We start from the raw sequence: 7,776 nt of genomic DNA, 5'->3' as shown, positions 1-7,776 counted from the left end.
TATGATATAATTTAATTGTTCTGTGACAGCAATTGATCTAATCACTTTTAAGGAAGAGAACTTTAGTAATATGGAAAAAAAAAGCACTGCTTTAAACAGTGTAGAAGTTGAAATAATGAAATTCAATACTGTAAAACCAAAGTCATTCCTTGCATGTAGGAGCACTTAATCCAATGCCTGAAAAACTTAGGGGGTTATTCACTATTGAGCCGATACAGCTGGCTGATCCTTCGTCTCTCTTTGGCCGCCGGAGCCCTTCGGTTCGAATAAAGTTCTGTAAAATTGGATTATTCACAATAGCCCTGTCATGGATTGGGACTCACAGGTATAAACTGGAGTCAGGTATGTGGACCCTTTCCACTACACTGGCAGGGACACTTAGAGAAAAGGGTCCAAGCAGTGTAGGCTGACAACTACGTATGTGAAAGAGGCAGTGGAAGTTCAAATTCAAGGCAGGGTGCTGCAATGCTGATTAGGTTGCATGGGATGCTGAGTAGGTGGTATGGGGTCCCCCAGGATGTGGAATCTGAAAGCCAGCCGGTATTCGCTAGAGCTCCTGATGGTGGAGATGTGCTTGGCTGCGTGCTGACCCCAGGTCACAATCCCCAGGTTCACCCAACTCACCTAATACTACAGGGTACGAATCAAAGGTTAGGGACGGGCTAAAGACTACCAGGGACGAAATGAAGCACAGGGTAGACTGTAGTCAGGGATTTCCAAGGACAAAAGCGAAGCCCAGTGCAGACTGTAAACAGGGATTTCCAAGGACAAGCCAAAGGTTCGGTACACGGGAAAACTTCCAGGAATTCAGGGTAAATCACAAATGGGGGGACTTGGCAACTAGCTTAGGAAAGCATTGCTCGGGCTGCGTGCCGTTCGCTGCCCTGGGTTTAAATGGAGACAGGAAGAGGGAGGATCCACAGGATTGGCTACAAGCAGAATCCACTGATTGGCCGAGAAGCTGCATAAGAAACAGCAGGAGAGGTCGGCCGACGCCTAAAGCTGTGAGTCAGGTTTAGAGTGCATGTCTGGAGGACTACAAGCACCAGCACAGCCCTACATGCCTGCAGAACCAGGGGTAAGAGGTATGTATATCCTTGTAGAACTACAAGTAACAGCTCAGCTGCAAGTCTGCAGCTGAACTGTGACAAGCCCGTACAGCAGCCGAAGGTGGCCTAGCGGTTCGAGTGAGCCGAAGTGACAGCCGAAGTGGGGCGAACGGCCGTTCACCCCTGCAAATGACAGCTGGGTGGAACCAGCCCTGATCTCACGACTGGCTCCACCCTGTTGTAATGACAGATCAACATCCTGAAATAACCTGGGGACACTGATATGTCATTAAACAATAACAACTGGGCAGAGCTGGCTGTGACATCACAGCCGGCTCCGCCCAGTTGTTTTTGTTTAGCCGGGACCGGCCAGAAGACTCTAGCAGGTGCCGGCCAATAAGAAACAGTTGGGCAGAGCTAGCTGTCACTGCTAGCTCTGCCCAATTGTTTTTCTTTTGCGGGCATCTTTGCCAGCATTTTTTTAAAATTATTTTTCATTTTCTCTTTTATTTTTATTTTCTTTAAACTATTTTAATTTATTTTTCATTTTTATACATTTAAAAAAATTAATAAATATTTTTTTCTTTATTTCACTTATTTTCTTTTCACTCACTGCCATTCGGCCCCTATGAGAATAGGTGCGAACGGCAGCGATCCAGATGTTGGATCGGCTGAGTCGAATTCCTTCTGCACTTCGGCTCAGGCTGACCGAAGGCAGCCAATGTATGGCTGATTTTAGCCGATATAGAGCTAGAATCAGCTAGAATCAGCTGTACTGAGCAGAAGTGAATATCCGAACAGCGTTCGGCTCACTTCACTTCGGCTGGGTTATTCACTCAGCTGCCTTCGGCAGCTTTATGGATAACCCTCTTAGTGTACTCACCTTCTCATGCATCGTGCTGATTGACATACAACAAAGAGAGCAAAATATATGCAATTCCTATTGTGTAAGAGAGGAGCACTTTTTTTCTGGTTTAGACCTAATAAGAAGGAAGCATTAGATAGATAATTTTTCCCACCTGTTTTGACGGTCAATGGCAGATGAATTTTCTGAATATTTGCCGCTTTTTCGCTAGGTTCTTGCCATGATTTAATTTGTCACATACACAAACTCACTGTCTAGATGTTCACATACTTCCACTTGATTGAGCCGTTTGTGTTACTTTTGCAAACAACTTTACTTCTTCTATTCCTTATTGGGAAGTTCAGGTTGCAGTAACATCATAGCTCCCAACTGTCCCTGATTTGTAAGGACTGTCCCTTTTTTTTAACCAAATCCCTCTGTCCCTTGTTCCTCCTCATTTGTCCCTCTTTATGGTCTAAAGTATAGATCTCTATAAGAAATGTCTTATTTAATGACCAAAACTATTACAATGCACTAATCCTTTTATCCATCCTCTAAACTGTTGCATTTGCTTTTGTAAAAGGCCAATATTAAAATGTATTTCCACTTTTTCCAGCCAAATTTGAGAAACCCCCTCTATACTGTATGTTTGTTATGTGTTCCCATTCACACTTCATACCTACAAATATATATTTTTTAAATCTTACCTTGAGCACGATCATACATAGAACTCTACAGGCAGCTTGTAGTGGTTAGAATAGATACTTATGAGCTGATAAGGGACTTCATACAATGACTTCAGATCATTTAACCCTTTGTTAGGACAGACAGTCCTTTTATCTGGTTTACAAATGATAATGAAATCTACCAGCACAGTACAGACAGGGTTAATAATTTGAAACAAAACTCACCCCAACCCCCCAGACAGTGAGAACTAAGCAGGATGTTTCAGTCCTGGAGTTTGCAGAAACATCATCAAGAAAAGGTAAGCTGATTTTTTATTTTATTTTTTTAGTTATTCTATGTGAATGGGAAACATGTAACAAATGTAAAATAAGTGTTATCCCAAATTTTGCTATAAAATTGGAAATACAATTTAGGGCTGCAAGTGGTAAAAAAAAAAGCACTTGTGCGTTCAAAACATTTTTTTTTTTGCATATTAATTCTTCATGTCCCCTAGAAAATGGAGGCATGGCAGAGGTGTGTCCTCGTCTACATACATTGTTCCTAACGTTGTCACTTATTGCCATCTCAGAAAGTTGGGAGATTTGTAACATTTGTGTATTTACATTATGATCTGCATACCACCCAGATTGATAAGATGAGAAAGAGGGACATCTCCAAGAACAATGTATTTAGACAATGAACCCACCCCTGCCATGCCCCTAGTTTTTAGGAATTTAAATGCCAAACATAAATGCTAAAGCCCAAAATTGTTATTTGTTTACCTTTACTTTTCCTTTATATTGGCTTATCAAAATAGAAAATATGAATAAGAGGATGAAAGGTTTAGAGCATTATAACACTTTTGGTAATTAAATAGACTCTTTCCATAGATATCTGTAGATCAGACCAAAAAGATGGACAACTGAGGAGGAAAGAAAGACAGAGGGATTTGGTTCCAAATAAGGGACAGTCCCTCCAAATGAGGGACAATTGGGAGGCATTGATGTGTTTTTTTTACATATACTGTCTATAAGCATTAAACATTTGCAGCAACAAATCATTCTATTAATGATTTCCTATTGATAGTGTCTAACTTTACATTTGCTGCACATTTTGCAAAATGGGTTGCTGTTAAAATTAGATACTGTTATATGACCATTGCAGATGCACGCAGTAGCTGGCAGAGTTCTTATTTAATACTGTTCAGTGATTATAAGGATATTAAGGTAGTGTACACAATCTCGGATAGAGGTCTGCCTTTAAACTATTCACTATCTACAGCAGAGGTGTGAGAGCAATATTTGGCAAACAGTAGGTGGCAGTCAAAGCACTGAGCAGCTTTCTGCGTGTTGAATCAGTTGCTGAAAGAGAGTGTAAACATGCTCTGTAATTATCTGCTTTAAATATCTAATTTTCTAATAGATGATAGAGCACCCTGTGTTCTGCTCTCAGATGTGAGGATGCTGTTAAAATATTTTGACGCATGTGCTGGACAGAAGGCATTTACTGCATTCTTGTGTTTGGTATTTATTGTCGATCAGTTGAGAAAAGAGGCTTTAATGAAAAGAATAAGACCTACAGAGGAAGCATACATTAGTGATTAAAGCAAGTATAGAAATGTGCATCTATATGGAATAGAATAAAAATGGATGGAGAAGGGAAGAGTCTAATAAAGATTAAAAGGTGCACCGCAGTCAAAAATCAGAATTAATGTAGATGTAAACCCAAACTGAACAACATTTTTTTTCCTAAAACACTGTGTATAATGGGCAACTGCCATTCTCTAACTTTCATCCTTTGTTGCTGTCTGTTTGCAGCCGCTTGCTGTGAACATGCATTAATTGTAGTGCATGGCTTTTCTCAGGGAGGGTCTCCTAATGGTGACAACAGTGGAACATGCTTGCGTGTGTGCTGTGAAACTTTGACCTCGCCTCCTTCCTGCTATTATACCAGGCCCAGTGGCGGAACTACCAGGGTCGCAGAGGTCGCGGCCGGGCCCTGGAGTTCGGCCACTTGGAGGGGGCCCAGGACAGGAGGAAGGGGCCACTGGTGACCGCTGATTACCAGTCCCGGGACCTCTTCCTCCCGTCCTGGGCCCTACATGCTTCACGCTGCTCCCCTCATCTTGTTCCGGGCGCAGCGTGAAGCATCATCCAGCCGGGCAGCAGCCAATGAGAGGGAGCGGTGTAATCCCCGCCCCCTCATCACACAGAACTGCCGCCGAGTGCCGAGTGCTGCGTACACGAAGGGGGAGACAGTGGGGTTTTTTTTCTTTCCTTGTCTAATTTTGTTTTTAAAAAAAATCTAATTTGTGTCTTCTTGGGGGGGGGGGGCCCTTCATGGGATTCTTGCATGGGGCCCTGAGGTCACTAGTTACGCCACTGACCAGGCCCCCTAAGCTACCTAGTTTGGAGCAACCTGACACATACCCAGACAAGCATTGAGTGCGACTGGACTTTAGTTTAAATAATACTAAGTACGTTGTTAAAACCTGGTTGCATGATATCCCCTATGGGACATCCCATAACCACCCGCCGTGAGAATCGGTTCCCTTACTAATAATCACTAAAATAGTTTCCCCACCACCCACCTAACTACAACACTGAATCGGCTCTCTCCTGTGACTTCTGTCCTCATTTTTTTCCTTCCATTTTTTGGGCGTTACCTTCTACACTATATTGCCAAAAGTATTGGGACACCCCTCCAAATCATTTGATTCAGGTGTTCCAATTACCTCCATGGCCACAGGTGTATAAAATCAAGCACATAGGCATGCAAATGCTTCTACAAATATTTGTGAAAGAATGGGTCGCTCTCAGGAGCTCAGGGAATTCAAGTGTGCCAACTATCCGTCCATCCGTGAAATTTCCTTGCTACTAAATATTCCGCAGTCAATGGTATTATAACAAAGTGGAAGCAACTGGGAACGACAGCAACTCAGACACAAAGTGGTAGGCCACGTAAAATAACAGAGCGGAGTCAGCGCACGCTGACAGTCAATAGCTACAGACTTCCAAACTTCGTGTGGCCTTCAGATTGGCACAACAACAGTGCGTAGGGAGCTTCATGGAATGGGTTTCCATGGCCAAGCAGCTGCATCCAAGACTTACATCATCAAGTGCAATGCATTGCGTTGCATGCAGTGGTGTAAAGCACGCCGCCACTGGACTCTAGAGAATTGGAGACCTGTTCTCTGGAGTAACGAATCCCGCTTCCCTGTCTGGCAATCCGATGGACGTGTCTGGGTTTGGCAGTTGCCAGGAGAACGGTACTTGCCTGACTGCATTGTGCTAAGTGTAAAGTTTGGTGGAGGGGGATTATGGTGTGGGGTTGTTTTTCAGGGGTTGGGCTTGGCCCCCTTAGTTCCAGTGAAGGGAACTCTTAAGGCATCAGCATACCAATACATTTTGGACAATTTGTGGGAACAGTTTGAGGATGGCCCCTTCCTGTTCCAACATGACTGCGCACCAGTGCACAAAGCAAGGTCCATAAAGACATGGATGAGCGAGTTTGGAGTGGAGGAACTTGTCTCGCCTGCACAGAGTCCTGACGTCAACCCAATAGAACACCTCTGGGATGAATTAGAGCAGAGAATGCGAGCCTGACCTTCTCGTCCAACATCAGTACCTGATCTCACAAATGCACTTCTGGAAGAATGTTCAAACATTCCCATGGACACACTCCTAAACCTTGTGGACGCCTTCCCAGAAGAGTTGAAGCTGTTATAGCTGCAAAGGGTGGGCCAACTCAATATTGAACCCTATGGACTAAGACTGGAATGCCATTCAAGTTTATGTGCGTGTAAAGGCATGCGTCCCAATACTTTTGGCAATATAGTGTATTAAGCGTGCGCTGAAATGGCCACGTGTAGTCTCTATTGGAAGCCCATTTGATGGGATGACAACACAGGGGTGCAATTAGGGTGCAGAGACGTGCCTGACTACTTTCGTGGTAGGATTACCAGGTATTATTTTAATGAAAGTTGCAGATTTAAAGTTATTGAAAATATCTTTTGAAATTACATTAACATGTTAAAGCTTAAAGAAGAGTTTAATGGTTGGGTTTACATACTTTGTCACATGAGGATTTGCAAGTTAAACCCAAATCCTGTTTAAGCCATTGTTGTTTTAGGGGGTTTGATACTTTGACAATTACTTGGTCATACAACACTGTACTGAAATAAATGTTATATTTTTTTTTATTTTTTACTATATGAAGGAAAAAAGGCTGAATAACTGGTAAAAAAAAACCTGTTTATCTTACTTTCTGTTATAAAGCATTGCAAATAAATAATCTTTATAATTTTAGGCCATTTTTTTTGGTTAAAAAAAGGCGGTTTTCATGCTGCTTCCTTCATAGGAGGGGACAAATCATTTTGGCCCCAGCTTCAACATGAGCTCTCGAATAGCTCTTTACTTCCTTATACTACCCTGAGTGAAAAATTTGCTAAAGGGTGCCTGGTTTCTCAACTTGTCAGTTACTATCACTCCTTACTACCATCGAAAAACCTGCATAGAGATTTATCACCTTTTGAGGCGCTTTGTGTAGCTCCTTCTCTTCCAACACATACTATATCCTTGCTTTATGACCTCACAATTTCTCATTTATCCTCTGTGTTACTTTCTTATACGCATAAATGGGTTACCAAATTGGGGTCCACTATAGGTCCATCAGACTGGCAAAATATTTTTCTTTTTACACATAAATTAGCAATATCTTGCAAGTTGCAAGAGTGTAATTATAAATTACTTACCAGACTGTACTTGCCTCCAGCACGTTTACATCGTATATTTCCATCAGTACCTGATACAGTATGTGTTGGAAGAGCTCACAGTCTACTGGTTCTTACTTTCATGTTTGGTGGTCCTGTTCATGGATATGGAGCTTTTGGCAAAAGGTCATAGTTCTTTAAAACAAATCTCATTTGGAGAATATTAGGAATACTGCTAAACTGGCTCTACTGACCTTACTCCCACAATCTTTGTACGCAGCCAAACAGTCAACTTTGCATTTTTGTTCTTTGTAGCATGACAGGCAATTAATAGACTTTAGAAGTCAACTCACTCTCCATCACAGATAAAATGGTTAGATAATGTGAATGAGATTATGCATATGGCAGAGTTAGTGGCAACTGACCTTAGAGAAATTTCTCTGGATTTGGACTTTCTGGATTGTTTATAAGGTCTCCTTATAAATGAGAAATCCCCTTGTTGATTA

Source organism: Nanorana parkeri, unplaced genomic scaffold, assembly GCF_000935625.1.
Source record: "Nanorana parkeri isolate BGI_ZX_2015 unplaced genomic scaffold, ASM93562v1 scaffold44, whole genome shotgun sequence".
In the NCBI taxonomy this organism is placed as follows: domain Eukaryota; kingdom Metazoa; phylum Chordata; class Amphibia; order Anura; family Dicroglossidae; genus Nanorana; species Nanorana parkeri.
Note: the sequence above shows the minus strand (reverse complement) of the source record.